The sequence below is a fragment of the Anastrepha obliqua genome, chromosome 1, assembly GCF_027943255.1.
Source record: "Anastrepha obliqua isolate idAnaObli1 chromosome 1, idAnaObli1_1.0, whole genome shotgun sequence".
Taxonomy (NCBI): domain Eukaryota; kingdom Metazoa; phylum Arthropoda; class Insecta; order Diptera; family Tephritidae; genus Anastrepha; species Anastrepha obliqua.
The window spans coordinates 48,586,226-48,597,553 of record NC_072892.1 but is presented as its reverse complement, the minus strand read 5'-3'; positions in this window follow the sequence as shown (position 1 = coordinate 48,597,553).

Below are 11,328 nucleotides of genomic sequence, written 5' to 3'. Positions count from 1 at the left end.
ATTTTAGCGAAAATATCGTTTTAAAATTGAATTTTTTTGAGATATTTCTTCTAACTAAATGGCAATCTACCAGAAAGTTCGGCGGCTTACAGAAGGTTTTAAGATCGGGGCGTTTTCCTGTAAGAACAAAGACGGCGATCTGGTGACTGACGTACAGAGCAATCTTAAATTATGGAGGGAACACTTCTCGAACCTGTTAAACAGTGACAGCTGCGCATGTCATAGAGAATGTGAAGATCCCGATACCCCAATCGATGACGACGGAATTGTAGTTCCGTTACCCGACCATGACGAGGTGAGAATAGCGATAACGCCGCTAAAGCACAACAAAGCCGTGGGCGCCGACGGACTGCCGGCTGAGCTATTCAAACATGGCGGCGAGGAGCTGGTTCAGTGCATGCATCAGCTCCTATGCAAAATATGGTCGGATGATAGCTTGCCTGCTGATTGGAATTTAAGTGTGCTCTGCCCAATCCATAAGAAGAGCGATCCTGCAATTTGTGCCAATTACCGCGGGATTAGTCTTCTAAATATCGCCTATAAGGTTCTAGCGAGCGTATTGTGTGAAAGGCTGAACCCCACCGTCAACCAATTGATTGGACCTTATCAGTGTGGCTTCAGACCTGGAAAGTCTACCATCGACCAAATATTCACAATACGCCAAATCTTGGAAAAGACCCATGAAAGGAGAATCGACACACACCATCTTTTCGTCGACTTCAAAGCTGCATTCGACAGTACGGAAAGGAGTTACCTGTATGCCGCTATGTCTGAATTTGGTATCCCCGCAAAACTAATACGGCTATGTAAGATGACATTGCTCAACACCAGCAGCGCCGTCAGAATTGGGAAGGACCTCTCCGAGCCGTTTGATACCAAACGAGGTTTCAGACAGGGTGACTCGCTGTCGTGTGACTTCTTTAACCTGATGTTGGAGAGCATCGTACGAGCCGCAGAACTTAATCGCTCAGGCACAATATTTTATAAGAGCGTACAATTGTTGGCGTATGCGATGATATCGATATCATCGGCCTTAACAACCGCGCTGTTAGTTCTGCCTTCTCCAAACTGGATAAAGAGGCAAAGCGAATGGGTATGGTCGTGAACGAGGACAAAACGAAGTACCTCCAGTCTTCAAACAAACAGTCGGCGCACTCGCGTATCGGCACCCACGTCACTGTAGACAGTTATAATTTCGAGGTTGTAAAAGACTTCGGTTATTTAGGAACCAGCATTAACACCGATAACAATGTCAGCCTTGAAATTCAACGTAGAATCTCGCTTGCCAACAAGTGCTACTTTGGACTAAGTAGGCAATTGAGCAGCAAAGTCCTCTCTCGACGAACAAAACTAACACTCTACAAGACTCTCATCATGCCCGTCCTAACGTATGGCGCAGAAGCTTGGACGATGACAACATCCGATGAAGCGACGCTTGGAGTGTTCAAGAGAAAGATTCTGCGTAAGATTTTTGGACCTTTGCACGTTGGCAATGGCGAATATCGCAGGCGATGGAACGATGAGCTGTATGAGCGACGACAAAGACATAGCGCAGCGAATAAAGATCCAGCGGCTACGTTGGCTGGGTCATGTCGTCCGAATGGATACAAACGCTCCGGTTTTGAAAGTACTCGATGCGGTACCAGCTGGTGGTAGTAGAGGAAGAGGAAGGCCTCCTCTGCGTTGGAAAGATCAGGTGGAGAAGGACTTGGCTTCACTTGGTGTGTCCAACTGGCGCCGGTTAGCACGAGAAAGAAACGACTGGCGCGCTTTGTTAAACTCGGCCAAAATCGCGTAAGCGGTTATCGCGCCAATTAAGAAGAAGAAGAAGAAATGGCAATCTAATTGAATTTTGCTAAATTTGTGCGAAGATGAAGACTTCTAATCGTAAGGTATGAGCTCTTTTCGCTAGATGACTTAGTGAGTCATATCTCCCGATGTATACCTACATCGAATAGGGTTAGTATTATTATTATTATAAAAGGATTAACGACCTCAGGCCTAAAATATCTGTTGCATTCTGTTCAGAGAAATGCTGTGAATTCAACTTCCCCAATGCATTTCTGTATTCGTCCTATTTTATTGAGTTTTATTATGTTTACCCAAGCGCTTGTACTGTGTATGTAAGAGCGTACTGGGTGCACTCTTCTTCTTCTTGATTGGCGCGACAACCGCTTCCGCGATTTTGGCCGAGTTTAACAAAGCGCGCCAGTCGTTTCTTTCTCGTGCTAACCGGTGCCAGTTGGACTCACCAAGTGAAGCCAAGTCCTTCTCCACCTGATCTTTCCAACGCATCAGAGGCCTTCCTCTTCCCCTGCTACCACCAGCTGGTATCGCATTCGAATACTTTCAAAGCCAGAGCCTTTCTATCCAATCGGACGACATGACCCAGTTAACGAAGCCGCTGTAGATTTATTCGCTGCACTATGGCTATGCCGTCGTAAAGCTTATAGTTCCATCGCCTGCGATACTCGCCATCACCAACGTGCAAAGACGAAAAATCTTCTGCGAAATCTTTCTCCCTACAGGACCTGCAAGTTCCAATGTAGTTTATTCTCAGGTTAGTGAGATGTTAATTCAATCTACAATGCTTCGTTAGAATTTCTATGATGATTCTTCAATTAATTTTATTTAATTCCATACAATGAAAACCGGTGCCCTGAAAGGAATTGAGTTAGGTGATAGTTTTTCCCGTGGTTCCTTTTTAACCACTTTGTAAGAGTGGCTATTAGTTCATGCGGCCATTTACTATTAGATGACCTGTTCCACCGGTCATGCCAGTTAGCGATGGAGGGACGCCTCTCTTCTTCAGCGATTTCTTTACACATTGATCTTTCGTCGAGTTCCGATAGCCTTAACAATATTTTTTGCATTTCTTTAGTCAGAATGTCAACTTGAATTAGCCCTGCAATAACGAACGATGCGTCATCAGAAATTCTGCGGAAGCCGCCGATAATCCGCAAACGGCTTAGCCGATAAATGGCTATTAGTTTCTTTGCGTAGCTATTGATTTTCATTGCATCAGCCCAGATCGGTGTGGCATATAAAAGCATCGAGCTGACAACATTACTATATAGGATTATTTTGCTATGACTAGGACCACTTCTCCACAGCGTATTCTAGGCGCGTTTTAAAATTTAAACGACTATCAATCATCTCTCCTAGGCTTTGAATTTATAGCTACAGTCCTAATTTTTACCTGCCTTGATTCTACTGCCTTGCTGCTGCTTATTAGTACCATATGAACAGTATTGCGAGTCACTGTATGTATACCTATGTATGTAGGAGCACAAAGCAACTGATTCATGCTGGAGCAAAGCACAGATGGTAAAAGGCAGATAAAATCTTGTAGATAAGCGAGAGAGTAGAAAGCGAAAATTGCGTGGCTAAAACAAAGCGCATTTAATAAAAAGGGTGGTTTGCATACGATTTTCCATTCCAAAAATGAAAAAAAAAATGCAAAGAGTTATCTAATTTTGTGTTATATGAATGCCTTGCTTTTGATTAGAAAAGTTGTATTGTATTTCACTGAAGACGGTGCAAAATATGCAAAACCATATGCGCAAGACCATCAATACCTTTTACGGTTTGCTGAAATATTTAATGCGTAATTTAAACTCTTAATGCACATACCTTTATCTGCGAACGACTTCAGGAGCATCTGGAAGGCTCAACAGGTCTCTCAGACAACCAATTCGGCTTCCGGAAAGCTAGATCTATGGTGGATACAATAAGAACGGTGGTGGAAATAGCACACAGGGCTATAAGTGCGGGAAGATCAGCAAGAAAGTTCTGCGCTGTGATCACCACAGATGTTAGAAATGCTTTTAACTCAGCAAACTGGCCTAGCATCATCACGGCCCTCAAAGGTTTCAATATACCAGCCTACCTTGTCCGCATTATCAAGAGTTATCTAAGTGACCGCATTCTGCGATATGAAACTGAAAATTGACAAAAAAGTACAAGCTCTCCGGTGGTGTACCACACGGATCAAAGGATCAGTGCTGGGACCAACTTTGTGGAATATCATGTACGATGAAGTCCTGAAGGTGAAGCTCCCGCCAAACGCCGAAATTGTGGGATACGCCGATGATATTGCCCTGGTGATAGTTGATAGGAACTTTGACCACTTAAAGGAAAAGTGCAATGATGGCTTAACGAGGCTAAGTTAGATTTAGCCGGTCACAAAACCGAGGCAGTTGTAATAAGTGCTGGAGGGCGAAAGTCCTTTGAGCTGAACTTAGGTACACACCGTATAGTCTCGAAAAAGGCGATCAAATATCTTGGGGTTTGGAACAACACAAGACTTTGTTTCAGGCAGCATTTAGTAGATGTAAGTTCCAAGGCGGCTTCTATCAATGGTGCCCTAACGCGACTTCTCCATAATATAGGAGGACTCCAGGGAAATCGCAGACGACTACTGTCATTGGTTGCTGACTCTATAATTCTGTATGCAGCACCTATCTGGGCGGGGACCAAAAAGTCTAATCTACGGGAAGTTACCCAGACATACAGGCAAGTCACCCAGACATACGTGTAGCTTGCACGTATAGAACGCTGTCTGATGATGCAATTTGCGCAATAGCTAGAAAGATACCTTTAAATCTCTTGGCATATGAAATGTTTCGGCTCTATAACGGACAAGGAGCGCGGCCCCCACCAGGAGCAAAAGCAGCGGCGCGTCTGCTGACAATAGAACGGTGGCAGCAACGGTGGGATGAGTCACAAAGCGGAGGTCCAGCGACCTACAAACTCATACCACGTGTTGATGAGTGGTTAATGAGAAAACATGGAGACACCGACTATCACCTTTCGCAGTTGCTCAGCGGGCATGGCTGTTTTCAGGAATACCTGCACCGTTTTAAGCTGGCAGACAGCCCTTTCTGTCCAAACTGCCCGAATACTGACGAAAACGCAGAACACGTCATGTTTTATTGCGCCCGCTTTAGAGAGGAACGAGCTATACTGGAGTAAGCCCTGGGTCAACAACCGTACTCCAGCACCCTCATACGAGACATGTGCGCAACCAGCGGTAAGAGGGAGGCAGCGCAAACGTTCGCAGGTAAGATTATGACGCGACTTCGCCGTATTGATTTGGAACGCAAAGCGTCTCAGCAACAGAGAAGGCGGACAGTTTCTGAGGAACCGACAACAATCACAGACGTTTGAGTGAAACACTCAATACAATATCGTATAGAAGACAAGACGGTAGTGAGTTAAGATAACACTACTGCAAGTTATCCGATGTCTCCTTTACTTTGGAACCACCTATAAACATAGTGGGAGTAATTGGGACTATCGACGGTCTATAGCCTTCATACGCCTACAGGAGAGGAACCTGGACGCAGGTACTTGTTGTGTCTTCGGACATAAACGCGGCTCTACCCAGAAGTTATACTTTTGTGGCCCCATGGTAGAATTAGCCGAGGTGGAAGATTGTTGTAGTATTAGTGGGAGCGTGCCCCACATACCATTGGTTGACAGCACCTTTGAGATGTTTCTGACATTTTCACACTTTCACTGACACTTTCACCTTCACGATCAAACTTCATTTCTTTTTGTTTACTTTTTCCTCAGGTAAAACAATTTTATCATTGTCAATTTTTTTTTTCATTTTGTTGAAAATTATGCAAAATCGTAAATAAATTCATTAATATCCTTTATATCAGGAACCTATTTGGAAAGTGTTGCTAACATAGATTAGAAAGTCAACTGACTAGATTCAAGGATGATAACGATTACTGACAGCCATTATTTGTGTTATGTTCATCGTGGTTTAATTTTTTTTAGGCCATTGGACCACAGGTTTTTCAACCTTAGTCTTCGATCAATATTTATTTTAACATCGCGTAAAATAATCCAGGCATTGTTTAAGAATTCAAATTCCTCAAGAAGATGTAAAGGGTTTTCCAATAAGAGGTGATATTTTGATAAAAGATGAGTGGTTTCGTTGCTTGTATGGCACGTAGCGCCGTCTTGTTGAAAATTAACGTTGTCCAGATCAACGTCAACGACCCAATCAGCAAAGACACGACGTTGTTGCTGATCGGCCGGCTTGAGTTCTTGTAATAACTACAATTTATAAGCCTTAAGACCCAAATATATATGCAAAATACGGTGTAATAACGTTTGGGGAATGCTTATTTTCAAAGAACGACGAGGAATGGACAAACCCAGGTTTCTTCTTCAACACTTTCGGCTACAACAGCAATATTTTCGGCTGTTATTGGGCGACGTGCACGGGTTTTGTTCTTCGCATGATTAATGGCGTAGTTTCTACTTGTAAAATATCAAAAAATGACAGGTTCAAAAGTGACATCTATCGAAATAGCGGGCTATTCAAAATAACACCTGTTATTGGAAATTTATAAAGCACATATAGTCCAAAGATTTCCACCTCTGCGTAATAAAGAACCAACATCAAATACAAATAAAAATAATACGCCAATAACAACAGCCGTAACAAACATAATTCCCGGAGTCAGCTATGCTGATGTTGCATCTTCTTCAAGGGAACATAAAGCAGAGCAGGAGCTGACTAACAAATCTGAAAAAAACAATGATATCGAAGAGCTTAAAGACATGGTAAAATCCCTAGTCAACCAGATGACAAATATGATGAATATAATTACAATGCTTTTAAAGAATATGAATGGACAAAAGTGAAAAAATTAAAATTCTAATTTGGAATGCAAATGGACTAATACAGCACTATTTAGAACTAAAACAATTTTTAGCTGACAAAGAAATTGACATAGCATTGATTGCAGAAACACATTTTACTGACAAAAGTTTTCTGAAATTTCCTATATTAATTATAAAATGTATATGACAAACCATCCTGATGGAAGAGCCCATGGAGGGACAGCTATAATTATTAAATCAAGCATAACTCACATAGAACAACTCCAATATGGAACAGTATCTATTTCTTCCATTTACTGTCCACCTAGACATATAATAAACTCGGATGAATATGACAAATACATAAGAACGCTTAACAATAGATTTATTGCAGCTGCAGATCTCAATGCAAAACACATTGACTGGGGCTCAAGACTCACCAACAAAAAGGGGCGTATTCTAATTAACGCAATTAACAAAAACAATTGCAGATTTATTAGTACCGGAGAACCTACCTATTGGCCAACTGACGTAAAGAAAATTCCAGACTTGATCGATTTCTGCATAACCAAAAACGTAAACCTTACCAATTGACAATTCAGTCGTGCTATGAACTTTCTTCTGACCACTCGCCGATATTACTTGAATATGTAAGTTATATAAAATCTATAGATACATCTTTTCGCATATTTAATGACAGACCCAACTGGGAAAAATTCCGCCACCATATTGACGATCAACTTATACCAAATGTGATATTAAAAACGCAACTTGACATTGAACGTGCCATTATCCATTTCAATGACGTAGTACTAGAAGCAGGTATCAGATCGGCACCAAAGCAAGCAAATAGAACAAATTAAGCAGCAACTGACATTTCTATGAAGAAGCAAATTATTGAAAAACGAAAGTTAAGAAAAAGATGGCAAAAAACTAGATCACCTGACGACAAGAGAAAACTAAACTTAGCCACAAAAATTCTTAAGGATACTTTAAACAAAGGAAATAACAAAGAAATCGAAAACTATTTGAAGAACCTGACTCCCAACAAAGATACAAACTACTCTCTTTGGAAATGTACCAAAACATTAAAAACCCAAATAAAACATCAACCACCACTAAAGAAAGAAGACAATTCATGGGCCGTTACAAAAGAGGAAAAAGCGAAAACTTTAGCAAAATACTTTGAAGAGGTTCTATCAAATGACGAAGAAAAGAAAATTGACAACCAAAACAACTACCATTATGACTTTACAAAAATAAAAAGGACGAATACTCACGAAATAATAGCTTGCATCAAAAAAGGACTAAAACATAAAAAAGCACCCGGATATGACTTGATAACAGGAAAAGCATTAGTGGAGCTACCAACCAAGGCATATATATTTTTGCGAAACGTTTTTAATGCCATGTTTCGCTTGCAATATTTTCCGAAACTCTGGAAAGTGGCAGAGATTATTGCATTGCCAAAACCGGGTAAAGATCCAACTACCGTATCATCTTATAGACCAATAAGCTTACTACCGACAATATCTAAAATTACTGAAAAATTACTGCATGATCGACTAACCCAATTTCTGGAGAAAAAACGATAATACCGGATCATCAATTTGGATTTAGAAAAAAACATTCGACTATCCAACAGATTCACAGAATTATTCTATATTTCTATATTAAATATGACAATCAATGTTCAAATATTCATCAAATAACTGCTGGAGTTCCGCAAGGAAGCGTTTTTGGACCTCTACTATATGTTTTATTCACCGCAGACATACCACCTCCTGACGAAACTAATTCATCAATTGCTACGTTCGCATACGATACAATAATACACAAACGCAGTTAAGGAATGGTTCGATAATTGGTGCCTAAAAATAAATGAAGACAAAACCGTACAGGTTATATTTACTACCAAAACAAAATTTACTGCAGTTCCAATAAAAATAAATGACAAAGCAATTACAATTAAACCAACTACTAAATACCTTGGAATACGTTTGGACTCGAAACTAAATTGGAATCACCACATAAAGCAAAAGGTCAAACAAATAAAAGAAAAACTTCGACAACTTCATTGGTTAGTCAGCACAAAATCCAGACTTACTATACAGAACAAGCTATTATTGTACAAAGCCATGATTAAACCAATCTGACTATATGGACTACAGGTGTGGGGAACGGCTAAAAAGTCTCACCTAGTAAAAATTCAACGACAACAATCGAAGATTCTTCGAATTTTGACCATGTCTGACAGGTACACGAAAAATGATGACATCCACAGGACTTTTAATATAGCAACAGTAGACGAAGAGACCAAAAAAATAGCAAGAAGCCACTTTGAAAAAATACAAGAACACAATAATGCAGAAATCAGCAAACTTCTGGAAAGGGGAAAAAACACTGAAAGACGCTTAAAGAGAACTCGACCAAGCGACTGAATGAATGCTAGAAAATAATAAATGTGCAAGGGGGTTAAATTGCTGTTAAATTGTTGTACAATTGTAATTATGTAGAGTAAAACTTGTATTGAATATTATTTAATTGTATATATATTAGTATTATCTCGTTTATTTTAATTTTAATCGCTTTGTCACTGGTCATTAAGTGATGTATGTAAATCCTGGCCAAATTGTTAAACAACGTACTTAATGTCAATGGACAGATGTATAAAATAAAGGGGGGGAAAAAAATAAATAAATAAAGGGAAACTCCCATATTTTGGGTACTTAAAATCCACATGTCATTCGAAAAAAATCGATACACCCATAACAAGTCACTATTTGGTATGGTTTTTGAGCTTGGAGAGTGATCGGACAGTACTTCTTCGATAATAATGACAGTAACGCTGTTACGGGGAACGGTGAACGGTGAACGGTATATGATGAACATTACCTTGATAACAATCCTTTTATTGTTTGAATTGTATTGCATGAAATTGGGCAATGTGTGATGTCAACCGGGTGGTGCAACTTGTTACGAGGGTTGCTTGAAAAGTTCGAGCTTAGCGAAAGCCTTTTTATTATTTTTCGATATATTCTCCTTTTAGGCTTATAAACATCGTCCAACGCTGGCTGTTGATCTCTTCTAAATTATAGGATTTGTTCAAGTCTGAAAAAATAGCCATTCGTTTCTACAATTCTCTGCTTGTTTAAGAGAAATACTTTTCCCGCCTTCCTTTTCTGCAAATTGGGAGCAAATAGTAGTCCGATGGATCTGAATGAGCCAAGTCTGGAGAAAAGGTGAATGTAAAAAAGTTGGAACCCTGTGTCTATTAATTTTGCGACCACAATTGCTGAGACATGAGCTGGCGAATTGTCTTGATTGAAAAGGAAAATCACTCGACCTCCTCGATAAAAACAAATGACAAATGCAAAGAAATAAAACGATCTGGCTGAAACTTGGTGTGTGTTCTTCCCAGAGATGTTACTAACTAAACATAACCTTTACAAGAGCCAGTAGTGCAGTCCCTCTGACTTTGCATGAACTCTTCAAGCGACCCTGCTGTGCGAAGTGCCCGTCTCGTCATTGTTTCATAAACCAAGGATGTGAAATGGCTGCCAAGATCTTGTAATTTCACATCATCTCTCTCTAAGTCTATGCTAATAATCTTGGGAGGATTTCAAAGCTGAAGAACGAAATCATACGCGTTATATATGAATTACAGCCCGAATTAAGCCAAAAGGTTCCCGAAAATTTGTATACGCGCATCTTGGGTTGTCAGAGAAGTTGTGGGTGACATTTAACGGAAATTGTGTTTCCTACTTAAATGCCTTAGATTAAAAAACATTGGGGGAAAATTTAAAAATATTTCCCAAAACTTTGTTCTGACTTTATTTAGGAAAGAAAGTCTGCGAATTTAATGAGTCCCCGTGCACATGAATATCGAAGTGGTTTGCGGTTCATAAACAAGGTTCATAGTTCTAGGTTCTTGTTATAGTTCTGAAGTAGAATTTTTTTCACCAGCTACAATTTTTCTTCCAAGTGCCCTGTTCGTAAAACTTATTTAGTTACGAAGGGGGTTCAATAAGTATTCGTGGTAGAAATGAAGACACCATTTCTTAAAAAAAAATTGTTTTTCAACATAGTCCCCTTTTAGAAAGATATACTTCTCCCAATGCTCCGGCCATTTTTTAAACTCTCCAATAAATAGGACTTTTCGAACTCTCTAAAATACGCCTCTGTGTGGGCGATGACCTCCTCGTTTGAACTAAATTATTTTCCCGCGAGCCATTTCTTCATGTTAGGGAACAAGTAAAAGTCGGAAGAAGCCAAATCGGGTGAATACTGGGGATGCAGCAGCAATTTACAACACAATTTACGCAGTTTGGCGGCGAAAACTCCGGATGAATGTGCTGGTGAGTTATCGTCGTGAAACAGCACCTTCTTTTTCGCCAAATGCAGCCGCGCCCTCTTCACTTTTTTGTGAAAGCGGTCCAATAACTCACTGAAGTATTGTCCAGTGCTCGTTCTTCCTTTTTCAAAGGACGGATGACGCCATTCGCATCCCAGAAAATCGACACCATAAACGGCCGATGGGACTGTTTTCACCTTCTTTGGGGCAAACTCACCGGGAGAAATCTATTGTTTTGATTGTTGCTTAATGGTGTGTAATGATGAATCCAGGTTTCATGAACGGTGACAACTCGGCGCGAAAAATGCACTTATCGGGCCGATCATTTTTTCATCGCTAACTTATCATGT